Genomic DNA, 344 nt, shown 5'->3' on the forward strand with positions numbered 1-344 from the left:
TGTTCATCTTCGGAACAAAAATTAAGATATTTTTGATGAAATCCGAGAGCTTTCTGTCCCTGCATAGTCTTTTTATCTCACAGTTCTGACTTTATATCTCGCAATTACGAGTTTATATCTCGCAATTTTGAGTTTAGTTAAAAATGAAGGAAGGAATGACTGAATGAAAATGAGTGTGGCAGCAGGCTAAATCATTTTCTCCCTGTGCTCCCGATGGCCAATCTTGGCCTGCACCTTTTGTAAATGAAATGTCATAAACAAAATGTTAATTTTGTGAATGTAATATGTGACCCTGGACCAGTCTTAAGTAGCACAGGTATATTTGTAGCAATAGCCAACAACAC

At 36.6% G+C, this 344-nt stretch overlaps 1 protein-coding gene across 4 annotated transcripts in view; it reads left to right on the top strand.

Annotated features, from left to right (window-relative positions):
• The window catches only part of LOC107703405 (protein sidekick-1-like), a 334,600-nt gene that overhangs the window by 242,873 nt on the left and 91,383 nt on the right, over positions 1-344 (top strand). The gene's annotated exons all lie outside the window — the stretch shown is intronic.

Source organism: Sinocyclocheilus anshuiensis, unplaced genomic scaffold (genome assembly GCF_001515605.1).
Source record: "Sinocyclocheilus anshuiensis isolate Anshui unplaced genomic scaffold, SAMN03320099.WGS_v1.1 scaffold58, whole genome shotgun sequence".
NCBI lineage: Eukaryota > Metazoa > Chordata > Actinopteri > Cypriniformes > Cyprinidae > Sinocyclocheilus > Sinocyclocheilus anshuiensis.